Here is an 18,920-nt window from a genome sequence, read left to right as displayed (position 1 = left end):
CGCGGCTTGGCGCCGGCGGCGATGGTCGCGGCCAGAGCGGTTGGGGGCGGCGCACTTGGCAGCAGGGGGCACGACGCGCGCGCGCGCGTTGAGGCGGATGCCGCGGCAGAGCGGGACGAGGGGAGTAGGGGCGTGCGGTGGGGCGTGGGCGCGCGCCGGCGAGCTGCGGCGCGTCCAAGCGCGGATGCGCGCGCGCAACGGTGGTGAGCGGCCAGGGGGCAGATGCAGGCGACGCGGCAGGAGCGAAGGCGGGCGGCGCAGGAGACCGGCGCGGGCGGGGCGGTGAGGTTGGCGGTGACCGGAGCGCGTAGGCGGAGTCAGAGCGGGGCGACTAGGTCGCGGCTGTGGACGCACGGGAGCAGGACCGGGCACGGGGTGAGCGCGTGCGGCCCGGAGCGCGAGCTCCGGCACGCGGGCGCGATGACGCGGGCGCGCGGGCGAAGGCACGGCCATGGATGCGGCGGGGTCGTGGTGAGCGTGGGGGCAAGGGCGAGAGGAGGCCGGGGGGCCTCACCAGCGGCTGCTGGGGATCGGGTCGGCGAGGCTCGGTGGAGCCGTCGAGGGGGAGATGAGGACGGGGCGACGTTTTGGCGCGGCAGTCCGGCGAGTTGGTGATGAGGAGGCGCGGCGCTTGGCGATCCGACGAGGACCAGGCGGCGGCAACGGCGAGTTGGCGTCGGGGCGACGAGCACGGTGGGGACGAGGTGGCGATGGCGACGGGACGATGTCCACCAGGGTTGGCGCAGAGGCGAGAGGGCGTCGCGGCAAGGGGGGCTCCGGCGAGTGGTCGCGTGGATCGGCGGCGGCGTCGGGCAGTTACCCCGGATCCAGATCGGACCGGGAGGGGATCGAGACGTGGGCAAGTGGGGGAAGTGGGGTGGGGTGTTGGTAGGTGCTTAGGTTTCGATGGGGGGATAACGTAGCGTGGGGAGGGCCGGCCTGGTTGGATGGCCAGTTGGGCTGAGGCCCAGCGCGGGGGGTCCCTTTTTTTCCTTTTACCGTTTTACTTTATTTTTCTTTTTATTTAGTTTTAGTTTTGTTTTATTTTTCTAAAGCAAAAATAGTTTCATAAAATAAGAAACTTGCACCTAAGATTGAATTATAAATCAAGATACTGCCACATTAAGTTTGGCATCAAATTAAAATAGTTTGTAATTTATACAGTTTTAAAAAGGCATTTAAATTATTATGATAGACATTGGTTTATTACATTGGGGCAATTAAACACCTTATAAAAATGTTGGTCCACTATGATAATTATTCAAGGATTGTTTGCAACACTTTGAACATTTTTGTTTTAATAATTGAAAACCTTTGATGTTTGCCTCTATTTTGAATTTGAATTCGAATCGGTTTCGAACTAACGCGAACTTAGCAACAGTAATTGAGGTGACATGGCATCATTAGAAGAGGTTATTGTAGCTTAATTACCCGGGCGTCACACTAAGCGAGGCAAAATTCCCCTGTCGGGCAGCTCGGGCTTGGAGGACGACGTCATCGCGCAGTCCCACAGAGAGGACAAGCCTTTAGCCAAATCATAAGTGAACAAGGTTGTTTTAAACATATCCCATTCATTTCCTATGACCAAGGTAACATCTAGAATATATGTTTTTGCAGCTCGGCACACAGTCTTCTTCAACAATCCTCTTCCTCGAGGGATCTTCTCCCGGATATGATGGAAAGCAAGACGGCTCCACCGGTCTCCTCGCCCAATAGGGCGGACGACTTCGAGGTGTCGTCCCAGAGGGTCTCTCCTGATCAACAAGTGATGCGAGGGATGATGAAAACACTAACCGAAGGTGATACTTCGGTAGCCCACGGTCCGGGGGCCAACAATAAAGGCACCGGACTGTCTGGCTTACAGCCGGAGACAACTCTAGGGATGAATGAACGGATCCCTTTGAAGGGAGGTCGTGCTGCTACAGCAGCTTCCGGAGATCCAGAAGCGCCGGATATATTGACGAACATGATGCGACAGGCTTCCGTCTCCGAGGACCATCGTACCTTGATGGGTACGGTGGTTGAAAAGGTCATGTCCGCGAAAAGTGGATTGAATGAGGCCTTCACGAGCCTGCTAAGAGGCTTCGAGGTTTGTACTGTAATGCTTTCGATTGTGTTTTACTCACAAAATACTCCTGTGTATAGATAGTAGCCCCTGACACTCTGATTGGCTTCCCAAGGGAGGCGATCAGAGGATCAAAAAGGTATGTCCAGGAAATAATCTGACTACTTGGAACACAGGCTGTTACCTCCCCGGCTACTGCCCGATCCACAGAGGTTGTAGATCTGCGGCGGAAGATTGATGAGGCGGATGATGACATCACGCTTATCAACAGGCGGCTTGACGAGGCGCAAGGTATGTTTTTGGGGCAGTCAGTATATGTATGTATGATAATATATGCATGAAGCTAGAATTGTATACTGAAACGCGCATAACTGCAGATGGTGCTGCCGCGGTGGAGGCCCTTCGGGCTAAACTTGCTCTAGCCAAGGAGCAAGCCCGGATGAGTAATTTGGCTGCCAGTAAGGCAGCGGATGAATTAAAAACTGAACAGGCTGCTCGGCACCAGTGTGAGGAGAGAATTTCTGTCATGGCGTGTGAGCTAAAGGAAAGCACTGTCCAGTGCGAATTCCTCGAGAAGGATAACAAAGCCAAAGCGGCAGATCTCGACAAGGCCTTACAAGAGGCGAGAGAAGCACGATCCGAGTCTAGAGCGGCTCGGGAGGAGATCTGGCAAGCTAGGGAGATAGCGGCTGGTAAGCCTTTCTTGTTACAGACTAAATTCGACGATCCGAAGTATTCCCCACTTAATCAGATGTGGAGCTCTCCAGACGCATTCTTGGACCTGCAGAAGAGCGCCTCTGATGCGGCGCAATTTTTCCAAGCGCAGGAAAGGTGTGCCACGGAGAAGCTTTTTTGGTCACAATTCGGAGCGCCAAAGCGTCCGCTGTTACTGAACGAACAGATGGCCGAGTGGGCCGAGCTCCACAGGATATCCGGTTCTGCCATGAAGGACGTCGTAGTTCAGTTGTGGCCTACTGAGCCAATTCCGAATAGTTATTTTGGATTGGTGCAGCGGCTTATTGATGTGGTGCCGCATATCGACGCCGTTAAGCGTTCAACGTGCATTGAAGGTGCACAGATGGCCTTTGCCCATGTCAAGACATACTGGGCGAAGCTGAAGGCCACCGATGTTGCAGCGAGGAGTCCCCCCAAGGGCAAGGACCATCACGCACTGCTACCTCTTTTAGGACTGCGTTGGTTTTCCCCGAAGAGGAAGGGATGATGCAGCAAAGTAGCATAAGTATTTCCCTCAGTTTTGAGAACCAAGGTATCAATCCAGTAGGAGGCTACGCGCGAGTCCCTCGCACCTGCACAAAACAAATAAATCCTCGCAACCAACGCAAATAGGGGTTTCCAATCCCTATAGGGCCACTTACGAGAGTGAGATCTGATAGATATGATAAGATAATATTTTTGGTATTTTTATAATAAAGATCCAAAGTAAAATAAAGGCAAAGTAAATAGCAAAGTAAATAACTAAGTAGTAGGAGATTGATATGATAAAGATAGACCCGGGGGCCATAGGTTTCACTAGTGGATTCTCTCGAGAGCATAAGTACTCTACGGTGGGTGAACAAATTACTGTTGAGCAATTGACAGAATTGAGCATAGTTATGAGAATATCTAGGTATGATCATGTATATAGGCATCACGTCCGAGACAAGTAGACCGACTCCTGCCTACATCTACTACTATTACTCCACTCAATGACCGCTATCCAGCATGCATCTAGAGTATTAAGTTAAAAACAGAGTAACGCCTTAAGCAAGATGACATGATGTAGAGGGATAGACTCATGCAATATGAAGAAAACCCCATCTTGTTATCCTCGATGGCAACAATACAATACGTGCCTTGCTGCCCTTACTGTCACCGGGAAAGGACACCGTAAGATTGAACCCAAAGCTAAGCACTTCTCCCATTGCAAGAAAGATCAATCTAGTAGGGCAAAACAAACTGATAATCCGAAGACACTTGCAAAGATAACCAATCATATATAAAAGAATTCAGAGAAGATTCCAATATTATTCACAGATAGACTTGATCATAAACCAACAATTCATCGGTCTCAACAAACACACCGCAAAAAGAAGATTACATCAAATGGTTCTCCATAAGAGAGGGGAAAAACATTGTATTGAGATCCAAAAAGAGAGAAGAAGCCATCTAGCTACTAACTATGGGCCCGTAGGTCTGAAGTAAACTACTCACACTTCATCGGAGAGGTCATGGAGTTGATGTAGAAGCCCTCCGTGATCGATGCCCCCTCCGGCGGAGCTCCGGAACAGGCCCCAAGATGGGATCTCGTGGATACAGAAATTTACGGCGGTGGAATTAGGGTTTTGGCTCCGTATCTGGTCGTTTGGGGGTACGTGGATATATATAGGAGGAAGAAGTACGTCGGTGGAGCAACAAGGGGCCCACGAGGGTGGAGGGCGCGCTTGGGGGGGTAGGCGCGCCCCCTACCTCGTGGCCTCCTGTTAATTGTCTTGACGTAGGGTCCAAGTCTCCTGAGTTGTATTCGGTGAGAGAATCACGTTCCCGAAGGTTTCATTCCATTTGGACTCCGTTTGATATTCCTTTTCTTTGAAACCCTAAAACAGGCAAAAACAGCAATTCTAGGCTGGGCCTCCGGTTAATAGGTTAGTCCCAAAAATAATATAAAAGTTGGTACTAAAGCCCAATAATGTCCAAAACAGTAGATAATATAGCATGGAGGAATCAAAAATTATAGATACGTTGGAGACGTATCAAGCATCCCCAAGCTTAATTACTGCTCGTCCTCGAGTAGGTAAATGATAAAAACAGAATTTTTTATGCGGAGTGCTACTTGGCATAATTTTAATGTAATTCTTCTTAATTGTGGTATGAATATTCAGATCCGAGAGATTCAAGGCAAAAGTTCATATTGACATAGAAAATAATAATACTTCAAGCATACTAACAAAGCAATTATGTCTTCTCAAAATAACATGGCTAAAGAAAGTTATCCCGACAAAATCATATAGTCTGGCTATGCTCTATCTTCACCACACAAAATATTTAAATCATGCACAACCCCGATGACAAGCCAAGCAATTGTTTCGTACTTTTGACATTCTTAAAACTTTTTCAATCTTCACGCAATACAAGAGCGTGAGCCATGGATATAACACTATAGGTGGAATAGAGTGGTGGTTATGGAGAATACAAAAAGGGGAAGATAGTCTCACATCAACTAGGCGTACCAACGGGCTATGGAGATGCCCATCAATAGATATCAATGTGAGTGAGTAGGGATTGCCATGCAATGGATGCACTAGAGCTATAAGTATATGAAAGATCAAAAAGAAACTAAGTGGGTGTGCATCCAACTTGCTTGCTCATGAAGACCTAGGGCAATTTTGAGGAAGCCCGTCATTGGAATATATGTAACATCCCAAATTTTCAATTTGGAATGTTATACATTAGATCATCATGCATATCATATTTTATTTTGCATTTTGGTTGATCCTAGAAATTCTACGCAACTCAATGACCCACGGGGAGAGTTGGGGATTTCGTTATTTTCATATTTGAGTTTTCTCAAATTTTGAGAATAGGATCGTTTGATTTTATTTATTTTATCATCAATTATTTCTACTACAAAAATATGAGAGAGGGAATAAAATGACTTTCCCAAAATAAAGAAATATTGAGGATTTAATAATAAAATCAAATAAGATTTTATTTCGGAGTTTTTCGGTGTTTTATTTGAATTTAGGAAAAATGTGTGTTTTTCAAAATTGCATTTAGGTCCCAAATAAATGTTCACCTTGTGCGGCTTGATTTTAGAAGCCCGTGAAAATTTATTTCGGAATTTTTGGACTCCGTTTAGTATTTCTTTTTATTTTTCTTCCGAGCGGAATAATTAAAAAAAATCGGTGTTCGGCGTTCGTCGTTTTTCTTTTTCTCGGATTAAATCCGTGATTTTTCTGATCGCGATTCCTGATCCGATTTTCATTTTAGTATAACTTTTCGCTCGTTTATCGGAATCAGGCGATTCAAGCGCCTAGAGTTTCGTCTCGAAACCCTCTATCCGTTTAACCAACTTAAACAAGTTTTTGTTACTGTAAAATTTGCCCTAGATCCAGATTAGTAGAACAAAGTTGTTTTCTTTCGCCGTTTGTCTTTCGTTGCTTCGTTCGATATGATTCTTTTTGCCAAACGGAGTTCTTAAGTTGAACCTTCTGGTTAGATCTCTTATTTGAGTTTTACCCGTGCATTAGATGAGTACTTATTGTATGCTTATTTGTTTGTCTACGATAGAATACCCGGAGTGCGCCGCCTGTTACTTCGAATCATTAGGTTTCGCGGATCATCAGCAAGGCAAGTAACACTTTGATCATACCTTTTCTACTACCCAGTTTTATTGCATTAGATCAATCCTCACACATTGCATGATTAGGATCTAATTAAATTGTGGGATGGGAAGTAGATGAGGTAGTACCTATTACCTGTCATTATCAAACCTTTGGGAGTTACTTCTACGTTTGCTCATTATGCCATGCTATGCTAGTAGACGTGGATTGGGTGAGTGAAATCCATGACAGATGTGAGATTGTTAATTAATGGTTTATCTAAGGTGGCAACTTAAACACACATCTGGGTGGATTGAGGCACCTGGGTATTCTAGGACTTGCCTGTTTTCTTTTGGACCGCCACCCAGGCTCAAAGGGATCATGAGACTATTCATACTAGAAACTTCCGTGTGCAGCCACAAGCTATTATGGGCTCTAGCATAGTTGACTAAGTCGTGCGAACTCTTACAGTGGTAGACTAGAAGATGTAGGGGATGTAGGTGGTACGGTCTACCCGATCGTAAGGTGCTAGCGCTTCTGAAAGACTATGTCTCGGTCATCCGTCTTCTCAAACACCCTGTAGTGCGAGAAACCAAATGGAGGTGATCGAGTCTTGTGGGGAAAAGTGCGCAAACCTCTGCAGAGTGTAATAAACTAATCATGGTTAGCCGTGTCCCCGGTTATGGACATCTTGAGTATCTAGTACTTGGATTTTCATGTGAATCTCAACATGTTACTCTAAATTAATTTTGTTGGGTTATGTTTAATGATGATGCTTAATTGGGATTGAGAATGCTGTCAACCATTCTCAATGTTTAACAACTACCATGATAGTAATTAAATTTTATTCCTTTGAAGTAGGGAAAAATTGGCTTTACGCAAAATAGTAACCATAGAGCTTTCCACCAGCCAAATATGCATATAGTATAACTGTTTCATTCCATTACTCTCTATGTGTTACATTGCCAGCATATTCCATGTGCTGACCCATTTCGAGCTGCAACGTTAATGTTGCAGACTTTTCAGACGACGATTAAGGAGTTTTTAGGTCGTGGTTCTATACTTAGTGATGCCGTTGGAGTTGATGGACTCACTTATCTTCCAAGCCTTCCGCTGTTATCGTTATTAGATGGCCTTAAGCCATATTTATTGTAATAAGTTCTCTTTTGAGACACTCGATGTAATAAGTGTGTGATTGCTACTCTGCTATAAATCCTCCGAGTATTGTGTGGTGTCAGCATTACTGATCCAGGGATGACACCGGAGCACAGAGATCAGAATGTTTGAGGTCTGGTCGCTACAATATACAAGCCAAGTTCTATAATGAAAAATTCCCACTAGTATATGAAAGTGATAACATGAGAGACTCTCTACTATGAAGATCATGGTGCTACTTTGAAGCACAAGTGTGGTAAAAGGATAGTAACATTGTCCCTTCTCTCTTTTTCTCTCATTTTTTCTTTTTTATTTGGGCATTTTCTCTCTCTTTTTTGTGGCCTCTTTTCTTTCTCTCTTTTTTTAATTTCATTTTTCGTCCGGAGTCTCATCCCGACTTGTGGGGGAATCATAGTCTCCATCATCCTTTCCTCACTGGGACAATGCTCTAATAATGATGATCATCACACTTTTATTTTTCTTACAACTCAACAATTACAACTCGATACTTAGAACAAAATATGACTCTATATGAATGCCTCCGGCGGTGTACCGGGATATGCAATGATTCATGAGTGACAAGTATGAAATAATTATGAACGGTGGCTTTGCCAAAAATACTATGTCAACTACATGATCATGCTAAGCAATATGACAATGATGGAGTGTGTCATAAACGGAACGGTGGAAAGTTGCATGGCAATATATCTCGGAATGGCTATGGAAATGCCATAATAGGTAGGTATGGTGGCTGTTTTGAGGAAGGTATATGGTGGGTGTATGATACCGGCGAAAGGTGCACGGTATTAGAGAGGCTAGCAAAGGTGGAAGGGTGAGAGTGCGTATAATCCATGGACTCAACATTAGTCATAAAGAACTCATATACTTATTGCAAAAATCTACAAGTTATCAAAGCAAAGTATTACGCACATGCTCCTAGGGGGATAGATTGGTAGGAAAAGACCATCGCTCGTCCCCGACCGCCACTCATAAGGAAGATAATCAATAAATAAATCATGCTCTGACTTCATCACATAGTGGTTCACCATAAGTGCATGCTACGGGAATCACAAGCTTCAACACAACTATTTCTAAAATTCACAACTACTCAACTAGCATGACTTTAATATCACCATCTCCATATCTCAAAACAATTATCAAGTATCAAACGTATCATAGTATTCAACACACTCATAAGAAAGTTTTATTATTAATCTTGCATACCAAGCATATTAGGATTTTAAGAAAATTACCATGCTATTAAGACTCTCAAAATAATCTAAGTAAAGCATGAGAGATCAATATTTTCTATAAAACAAATCCACCACCGTGCTCTAAAAGATATAAGTGAAGCACTAGAGCAAAATTATATAACTCAAAAGATATAAGCGAAGCACATAGAGTATTCTAACAAATTACAAATCATGTATGGCTCTCTCAAAAGGTGTGTACAGCAAGGATGATTGTGGTAAACTAATAAGCAAAGACTCAAATAATATAGGACGCACCAAGCAAAACACATATCATGTGGTAAATAAAAATATAGCTCCAAGTAAAGTTACCGACAGAAGTAGACGAAAGAGGGGATGCCTTCCGGGGCATCCCCAAGCTTTGGCTTTTAGGTGTGCTTAGATTATCTTGGGGGTGCCATGGGAATCCCCAAGCTTAGGCTCTTGCCACTCCTTGTTCCATAATCCATCAAATCTTTACCTAAAACTTGAAAACTTCACAACACAAAACTTAAAGTAGAAAATCTCGTGAGCTCCGTTAGCGAAAGAAAACAACAGACCACTTCAAGGTACTGTAATGAACTCATTATTTATTTATATTGGTATTATACCTACTGTATTCCAACTTCTCTATGGTTTATAAACTAATTTACTAGCCATGGATTCATCAAAATAAGCAAACAACACACGAAAAACAGAATCTGTCAAAAACAGAATAGTCTGTAGTAATCTGTAGCTAGCGCAAGATCTGGAACCCCAAAAATTATAAAATAAATTGCTGGACGTGAGGAATTTATCTATTAATCATCTGAAAAATAATAATTAACTAAATAGAACTTTCCAAATAAAAATTACAGCAGTTCTCGTGAGTGCTAAAGTTTCTGTTTTTTACAGCAAGTTCAACAAGACTTTCCCCAAGTCTTCCCAACGGTTCTACTTGGCACAAACACTAATTAAACACAAAAAACACAACCAAAACAGAGGCTAAATAATTTATTTATTACTAAACAGGAGCAAAAAGCAAGGAATACAAATAAAATTGGGTTGCCTCCCAACAAGCGTTGTCGTTTAACGCCCCTAGCTAGGCATAACAAGCAAGAATAGATCTAGGTATTGCCATCTTTGGTAGGCAATCCATAAGTGGCTCTCATAATAGATTCATAAGGTAATTTAATTTTCTTTCTATTAAAGTGTTCCATGCCTTTCCTTAATGGAAATTGGAATCTAATATTTCCTTCCTTCATATCAATAATTGCACCAATCGTTCTAAGGAAAGGTCTACCAAGAATAATAGGACATGAAGGATTGCAATCTATGTCAAGAACAATAAAATCTATGGGCACATAATTCCTATTTGCAACAATAAGAACATCATTAATTCTTCCCATAGGTTTCTTAATAGTGGAAATAAGTGGCTCTCATAATAGATTCATAAGGTAATTTAATTTTGTTTCTAGGAAAGTGTTCCATGCCTTTCCTTAATGGAAATTGGAATCTAATATTTCCTTCCTTCATATCAATAATTACACCAATCATTCTAAGGAAAGGTCTACCAAGAATAATAGGACATGAAGGATTGCAATCTATGTCAAGAACAATAAAATCTACGGGCACATAATTCCTATTTGCAACAATAAGAACATCATTAATTCTTCCCATAGGTTTCTTAATAGTGGAATCCGCAAGGTGCAAGTTTAGAGAGCAGTCATCAAAATCACAGAAACCTAACAAATCACACAAAGTCTTTGGAATCGTGGAAACACTAGCACCCAAATCACATAAAGCATAGCATTCATGATCTTTAATTTTAATTTTAATAGTTGGTTCCCACTCATCATAAAGTTTTCTAGGGATAGAAACTTCCAATTCAAGTTTTTCTTCATAAGATTGCATCAAGGCATCAACGATATGTTTAGTAAACGCTTTATTTTGACTATAAGCGTGAGGAGAATTTAGCACGGATTGCAACAAGGAAATACAATCAATCAAAGAGCAATTTTCATAGTTAAATTCCTTGAAATCCATAATAGTGGGTTTAGCAACATCTAGGGTTTTAATTTCTTCAATCCCACTTTTATCAATTTTAGCATCAAGATCAACAAATTCCGAATTCTTGGAACGCCTTCTAGGTAAAGGTGGATCATATTCAGCCCCATCATTATCAAGATTCATATTGAAAAACAAAGATTTAATAGGGGACACATCAATAACTTTTAGATCTTCATCATTATATTCATAGGAACTAGAAGAACACACTTTTATAAAGGCATCTTTCTTAGCACGCATCCTAGTGGTTTTTTCTTTGCACTCATCAATGGAAATTCTCATGGCTTTGAGAGACTCATTGATATCATGCTTAGCTGGAATAGATCTAAGTTTCAAAGAATCAACATCAAGAGCAATTCTATCAATGTTACTAGCCAAATCATCAATCTTAAGAAATTTTTCTTCAATCATAGCATTAAAATTCTTTTGTGAAGTAATAAATTCTTTAATATTAGAATCAAAATCAGAGGGCATCTTATTATAATTTCCATAAGAATTGTTGTAGGAATTACCATAATTATTAGAGGGATTACTAGGATAAGGCCTAGGATTGAAATTTCCTCTATACGCGTTATTACCAAAATTGTTCCTACCAACAAAATTCACATCCATAGATTCATTATTATTCTCAATCAAAGTAGACAAGGGCATATCATTAGGATCAGAAGAAACAATCTTATTATCAAATAATTTCATAAGTTCATCCATCTTTCCACTCAAAACATTAATTTCTTCTATCGCATGCACCTTTTTATTAGTAGATCTTTCAGTATGCCATTGAGAATAATTAACCATAATATTATCTAGGAGTTTAGTAGCTTCTCCTAAAGTGATTTCCATAAAAGTGCCTCCCGCGGCCGAATCTAAAAGATTTCTAGAGGCAAAATTCAGTCCGGCATAAATTTTTTGTATAATCATCCACAAATTTAAACCATGAGTAGGGCAATTACGTATCATTAATTTCATTCTATCCCAAGCTTGTGCAACATGTTCATGATCAAGTTGCTTAAAGTTCATAATATCATTTCTAAGAGAGATGATCTTAGCGGGAGGAAAATACTTAGAGATAAAAGCATCTTTGCACTTGTTCCATGAATCAATACTATTTTTAGGCAAAGATGAGAACCAAGCTTTAGCACGATCTCTAAGCGAAAAAGGAAATAGCTTTAATTTAACAATATCATTATCCACATCTTTCTTATTTTACATGTCACACAAATCAACGAAGCTATTTAGATGGGTAGCGGCATCTTCACTAGGAAGGCCGGAGAACGGATCTTTCATGACAAGATTTAGCAAAGCAGTATTAATTTCACAAGATTCAGCATTCGTAAGAGGAGCAATCGGAGTGCTAATAAAATCATTGTTGTTGGTATTGGTGAAGTCACACAATTTAGTATTATCTTGAGCCATCGCAACAAGCAAACAAACTAACACACAAGCAAAAACAAAGCAAGCGGGCAAAAAGAGGCAAATAGAGAGGGAGAGAGAGGATAGAGAGAGAGGGCGAATAAAACGGCAAGGGTGAATTGGGGGGAGAGGAAAATGAGAGGCAAATGGCAAATAATGTAATGCGGGAGATAAGGGCATGTGATGGGTACTTGGTATGTTGACTTTTGTGTAGACCTCCCCGGCAACGGCGCCAGAAATCCTTCTTGCTACCTCTTTTAGCACTGCGTTGGTTTTCCCCAAAGAGGAAGGGATGATGCAGCAAAGTAGCATAAGTATTTCCCTTAGTTTTGAGAACCAAGGTATCAATCCAGTAGGAGGCTACGCGCGAGTCCCTCGCACCTGCACAAAACAAATAAATCCTCGCAACCAACGCAAATAGGGGTTGTCAATCCCAATAGGGCCACTTACGAGAGTGAGATATGATAGATATGATAAGATAATATTTTTGGTATTTTTATGATAAAGATGCAAAGTAAAATAAAGGCAAAGTAAATAGCAAAGTAAATAACTAAGTGGTAGGAGATTGATATGATAAACATAGACCCGGGGGCCATAGGTTTCACTAGTGGCTTCTCTCGAGAGCATAAGTATTCTACGGTGCGTGAACAAATTACTGTTGAGCAATTGATAGAATGGAGCATAGTTATGAGAATATCTAGGTATGATCATGCATATAGGCATCACGTCGACAAGTAGACCGACTCCTGCCTGCATCTACTACTATTACTCCACTCATCGACCGCTATCCAGCATGCATCTAGAGTATTAAGTCAAAAACAGAGTAACGCCTTAAGCAAGATGACATGATGTAGAGGGATAGACTCATGCAATATGAAGAAAACCCCATCTTGTTATCCTCGATGGCAACAATACAATACGTGCCTTGCTGCCCTTACTGTCACCGGGAAAGGACACCGTAAGATTGAACCCAAAGCTAAGCACTTCTCCCATTGCAAGAAAGATCAATCTAGTAGGCCAAACCAAACTGATAATTCGAAGAGACTTGCAAAGATAACCAATCATACATAAAAGAATTCAGAGAAGATTCAAATATTATTCATAGATAGACTTGATCATAAACCCAGAATTCATCGGTCTCAACAAACACACCGCAAAAAGAAGATTACATCGAATGGTTCTCCACAAGAGAGGGGGAGAACATTGTATTGAGATCCAAAAAGAGAGAAGAAGCCATCTAGCTACTAACTATGGACCCGTAGGTCTGAAGTAAACTACTCACACATCATCGGAGAGGCTATGGTGTTGATGTAGAAGCCCTCCATGATCGATGCCCCCTCCAGCGGAGCTCCGGAACAGGCCCCAAGATGGGATCTCGTGGATACAGAAAGTTACGGCGGTGGAATTAGGGTTTTGGCTCCTTATCTGATCGTTTGGGGGTACATGGATATATATAGGAGGAAGAAGTACATCGGTGGAGCAACAGGGGGCCCACGAGGGTGGAGGGCGCACCTGGGGGGGGGGGGTAGGCGCGCCCCCCTACCTCGTGGCCTCCTATTAATTGTCTTGACGTAGGGTCCAAGTCTCCTGAGTTGTATTCGCTGAGAAAATCATGTTCCCGAAGGTTTCATTCCGTTTGGACTCCATTTGATATTCCTTTTCTTCGAAACCCTAAAACAGGCAAAAAACAGCAATTCTGGGATGGGCCTCCGGTTAATAGGTTAGTCCCAAAAATAATATAAAAGTGGATAATAAAGCCCAATAATGTCCAAAACAGTAGATAATATAGCATGGAGCAATCAAAAATTATAGATACGTTGGAGACGTATCACGCACCAGAGCATTATTTTGAGGATGTCTTAGAGGGTGCCCGCTTGATAGAGGGTTATTGCTCGAAAGACATGATATGCGAATGAAATGTGTTGAAATTGTAAAAGACAATATTATGATAATATTATGATATTCGCTTAAAAGCTTTAGTTCCTCCTGTGCGGCTGTTTTTGTATAATCTGAAAGTTTTCCAGTCGTCGGCTTCAGCCCCCTCGTAGAAAATACGGGGGTGTTCGGAAAAGCACTTGATCACTCTTAACCCAACGTCTTGGTCCATGAAGGAGGTGTCAATGTGGTGAACGAGACGATCGGACTATAGGGCGTTAACACTTTCACTTAGCCATAGGAGTTTTATGGTGGGTCTACTATATAGACCCTGGTATGTACGCGGTTATCCCAATATGGTGTGTTACATGTATGACCTGAAGAAAGATCCTCATGTAATATGGAGGGAATCGCAAAAGATTCCGATAAGTCATCGAGTGGTTGACCAGTTCTCGCCGCATCATGACAGTCAGTTTTCGGCTTTCTCTACTGACGTGTTTAACCAGATGAACCGGAAACACAGTTGCAGTAGTTCTCCCTTTACTACCTTAGCCGATAGAGCGAAACGTAAGGTAGCAAGAACAGGAGCCGGGCAACCCAACTATTGACCCAAGACATGATTCGGAGCTGATGCATATAAGGCCAAACTCGCGACGCCGAAGTATGCTATAAAGTTGTTCGAACTTGTTGGCAATTTATTTTGTTCCCATATCGAGCCCCTGGCGACTTTTGTCGGTGTGTGTGAAATAACACAAGGAGCAAAATTCAGTTCTTTAGAGCAAAGTGAATACTGGATACAGATTATGTTCACTAGAACTTGAGTGATATGCAAATCGTTGTTTTGTATATAATAATGCCACAACCACGGCTATGTGACATGCCAGGGGTCGACGGCTGAGGAAGAAGGCACTTTACATGCTCGCAAAATAGAGAGTGCGGTCTACAAAAAGTTGTTTTGGACCTCCTATCGCACGTCTGCGCTGCCTTTCCTCGATGAAGGGGCTCCTTAAAAGGAGTAGCTTTTGGGTGAATGTACAAACCGGAACTCAGATAGAGTCGGTGAGATGACCAGCTCGTGAGTCACTTGTGGTAAAGGATAATGAAAAAGAAAGAGTAGTTAGAAAAGAAAAGAAGGAGGGTATGGGAGTAATTGTAGGTCCGTCTGTATTGTGCTTCTGCCGATGCCCATGGTATTTTAAGTGCATAGTTATGTATGCGCGGTACAGATTTCGTGGGTGAATGAGGCGGACGGCGGAAGCCGAACTACTAGTCCAGCTCCCGAATTGGTCGGTCCTGGTGAATGGAGACCGGGGGCTTAATGGATGACAAGGTATGCGGTTTAATAAGACCGCTTTGTACTCCGGCTAAAGGAAACGTAGTATGATCCTTAGTCCGGAGGGAGTGCTTCTCATGCTACCCTGTAGGGGTGTGTGTCACGTATACCATGTTCACTGTTTTTACCTTAGGGGGAATTTCTTCTGACCCCCGGTATTTGGTTGGTGTGTCTCTTTGTCATTGCTATCACCGAGCGGCCTCTTCCCCTTGTGTTCGGCGTTGAGCTTGTCGGCCTGCTTGAAGACCCAATAGCTTCTGTTGGTGTGATTAGCTGGTTTATCGGGGTTGCCATGAATCTGGCAGGGCCGGTCCAATATCTTGTCTAAATTGGATGGTCCGTCTCTGTTTGCCTTGAATGGATTTTTCCGTTGACCGGGTTTGGGGCCGCTGAATCCGGCGTTGACCAATGTGTCGTGCGTTCTTTCTTTATCATTACGACGTTTGTGTTTGCTCCATCGTGGTTTGCCATTGCCGTCTCGGACTTCGGAAGTGCCCGGATCGCTGGCGCTATTGCTTCTACGAGCGAGCCAGCTGTCTTCTCCCGTGCAAAAGTGGGTCATCAGAGCGGTAATGGATGACATGGATTTTGGTTTTTCTTGACCAATGTGGTGGGCGAGCCACTCGTCCTGGATGCTGTGTTTGAAGGCCGCTAGGGCTTCCGCGTCTGGACAATCGACGATTTGGTTCTTTTTAACTAAGAACCTAGTCCAGAGCTTCCTGGCTGACTCTCTGGGCTGCTGGACAATGTGACTTAAGTCATCGGCATCTGGTGGCCGGACATATGTACCTTGGAAGTTGTCACGAAAGGCATCTTCCAAATCCTCCCAACTGCCAATAGAGTTTTCGGGCAGACTGTTTAACCAGTGCCGAGCTGTCCCTTTGAGTTTTAGTGGGAGGTATTTGATGGCATGGAGGTCATCTCCGCGGGCCATGTGGATATGGAGGAGGAAATCCTTGATCCATACTGCGGGATCAATTGTTCCATCATATGATTCGATATTCACGGGTTTAAACCCTTCTGGGAATTCGTGCTTCATTACTTCGTCTGTAAAACAAAGAGGGTGTGCGGCGCCTCTATATTGGGCCACATTGCGACGTGGCTCCAATGGAGTCCGTCTGTGGTTTTCGGCCCGGTGTGACTAGGCTTGTCACGTCCGAATAGATAGTCGTCGTCACATGTTAGGGCACGTCCTCGCGATCCGTAGATCGATCTAGTATGTCCTGCTCTATTATCCAGGTCCTGCTGAAGGTCATATCTATAACCATGAGCTGTTTTATCTCTGCCTTTACGATGGGGCGGGCGGGCTGGTGTTCGGCCTGAGTTGCCACTTTACCCCGACCACGTGGTGGTCGGTCAGCCGCATTGCGCGATGATGGTATGGGCTCCGATGCCTCGTCGTTGAACTGAGGTAGCAATTTGCGCTTTGGGTAGCTTTTGGCTGGGTGCTTGAGGCCGTATTCTTAGGCTGCTAGGACATCAGTCCATCTATGGTTGAGCAGATCTTGCTCAGCTTGAAGCTGCTGCTGCTTCTTTTTCAGGCTCCTTGTAGTGGCTATTAGCCGGCGCTTAAAGCGCTCTTGCTCCTGAGGTTCCTCAGGCATGGTAAAATCCTCGCTGTCGAGGCTCACCTCATCCTCGGAGAGTGGAAGATAATTACTGTCCTCTGAGTCGTCGTTTATGGCCTGTTCGTCAGGGCTAACTTGCCCGTTTTCTCGATCGTCATGTTCGCCAGTTCATTCATCGGGATCTTCTCTGTCTTCGGCACCGTCTGAAGTGTTATCGTCTCCCGTGCCGATGTTGCTGTCTTTGCTACGGTGTGATTTAGAGCGGCGCCGCTGATGTCGGCGCTTTGGTTCTGTCTTGGGAGGTTCATCCTCAATTGGATTCTCTTTGTCATCGCCACTATTTTATTTTGGTGCATCCACCATGTATACGTCATACGAGGAAGTGGCCGTCCAGCGTCTAGTAAATGGTGGGTTTTGGGCATCTTCTTCTCCGGCATCGTCATCCATACCGTCAATGTCGTCGGAGTCATAGTCCAGCGTGTCGGTTAAGTCTTCGACAGTGTCTATGAGGTGGGCGGTGGGTGGGAAGCGAAATTCTCCCTCATCAGCCTCCAGTTCGAACCGGATATAATTCGGCTGTGAGCCCCCCCGCTAAGGATAGTGCTCTTAACGAGTTTAACACGTCGCCCAAAGGCGAGTGCCAGAAGATGTCCGCGGAGCTGAATTCAATGATCGATGGTCGATCAAGCTTGGCGTATGCGGACGCACAAGGTTCAGAACCTGTAGCCGAAGACGAGTCCATGGTTCCGGTGACACAGATGTCACTTGAAGTTAGATCTGTGTGTGGCTCCAATGCCGCTGAGTCTACGGCTTCCGCGGCCGGGTTGAGCTTCCCGTCTTCGGATGGCGCGATCTGCTCCGGATCTAGGGCCAGAGCAGCTACAAGTACTATCTCATGGGTATGGTCCGATGACAGATTTACATCATGTTCATCGTGGTGGCAGGGAGCGGCTGCCGTGGTCTCGAATCCGTCAAAGATCAAGTCTCCACGGATATCCGTGATGTAGTTCAAGCTTCCAAATCTGACCTGATGGCCAGGGGCCTAGCTGTCGATCTGCTCCAGATGGCCAAGCGAGTTGGCCCGCGGTGCGAAGCTGCCGAACACGAAGATCTATCCGGGAAGGAAGAATTCCCCTTGGACAGCATCGTTGTAGATGATTGAAGGAGCCATCAAACCTTTTGATGGCGGCACAGTGGAACTCTCAATGAAAGCACCAATGTCGGTGTCAAAACTGGCAGATCTCGGGTAGGGGGTCCCGAACTGTGCGTCTAAGGTCGATGGTAACAGGAGACAGGGGACACAATGTTTACCAAGGTTCGGGCCCTCTCGATGGAGGTAACACCCTACTTCTTGCTTGATTGATCTTGATGAATATGAGTATTACAAGAGTTGATCTACCCTGAGATCGTAATGGCTAAACCCTAAAGGTCTAGCCTGTCAAACTATGATTATGAGGATATATGTCTACAGACCTAGCCCTCCGGTTTATATAGACACCGGGGGGGGGGGGGTCTAGGGTTACATAAGGTCGGTTACAGAGAAAGGAATCTTAATATTTGGACACCAAGCTTGCCTTCCACGCCAAGGAGAGTCCCATCCGGACACGGGTAGAGTCGTCGATCTTTGTATCTTCACAACCCATCAGTCTGGCCCATGTCTAATAGGTCGGACGCCCGAGGACCCCTTAGTCCAGGACTCCCTCAAGCACCATTCACAAAACTATTATTTGGGGGATTGTTCTTCGGTATGTGACTCCTCCAGTGGTCCAATTAGTTTTTGTTCTAGTGATTTATTTATTGCAATTTTTTGTTGCTAAGGTGACCCTGTTCTTGAGCTTGCATGTCAAATTTATATGGTCCAAAGTAGTTTTAATGCATGATATAGGATCTAGGCACTTGTGGGAGTAGTTGCTATCAATC

Source organism: Triticum urartu, chromosome 2 (assembly GCF_003073215.2).
Source record: "Triticum urartu cultivar G1812 chromosome 2, Tu2.1, whole genome shotgun sequence".
Classification (NCBI taxonomy): domain Eukaryota; kingdom Viridiplantae; phylum Streptophyta; class Magnoliopsida; order Poales; family Poaceae; genus Triticum; species Triticum urartu.
This window is presented reverse-complemented; position numbering follows the sequence as displayed.